General features: G+C 27.6%; 1 protein-coding gene across 1 annotated transcript in view; it reads right to left on the bottom strand.

The window, feature by feature from the left end:
• Positions 1-579, bottom strand: part of LOC119585653 — a 5,143-nt gene that overhangs the window by 3,358 nt on the left and 1,206 nt on the right. The gene's annotated exons all lie outside the window — the stretch shown is intronic.

Genomic DNA, 579 nt, shown 5'->3' with positions numbered 1-579 from the left:
GGCTGAAAAGTAAGAGCAAAGACTGCCAACACATAAAAGAGCATTTTCTAAGTTCCAACATCCAAGGACATGCACAGGTTATATGTATATATAAATAATAATGGAAATAAGAAAAAAAAAACATTAATGGGCAAACTTAGAGAGAATATAATGCACACAATATCCACTTCTTAAAAAATAAAATCATATAAAAATAAATATGGCACTTGAATGAGCAAAATTAAAATGATCACTTTTATCAATGGATATAAAGTGATAAGTAGCTTGTTTCGATAACACAGAAGTTGAGAGAGTAATTAAGTAGCGCCAAAAGTTACCATTTGCATTTTCCTTATTCAAGAAAATGCTATAGACAAAAAAATATAACTGAGTGAATACATATATCTATATCACATTTACAGACACTGAGCTTACTGTTGTGTAAATTGCATTTTTATTTTATAATTTTTTTTTTTAGAAAACAAACAAAAAAATATGAATATGAAACTAATGCTTAATTAGGAATGTATTTCTTTGGTCCTTTTGAAAAAGTTCTCTTCTAGAATTGTTCATTTTGTGCGTTAGACATATGGTCCTGAT

This window comes from Penaeus monodon, chromosome 20 (genome assembly GCF_015228065.2).
Source record: "Penaeus monodon isolate SGIC_2016 chromosome 20, NSTDA_Pmon_1, whole genome shotgun sequence".
Taxonomy (NCBI): Eukaryota; Metazoa; Arthropoda; class Malacostraca; order Decapoda; family Penaeidae; genus Penaeus; species Penaeus monodon.
This window is presented reverse-complemented; position numbering and strand designations above follow the sequence as displayed.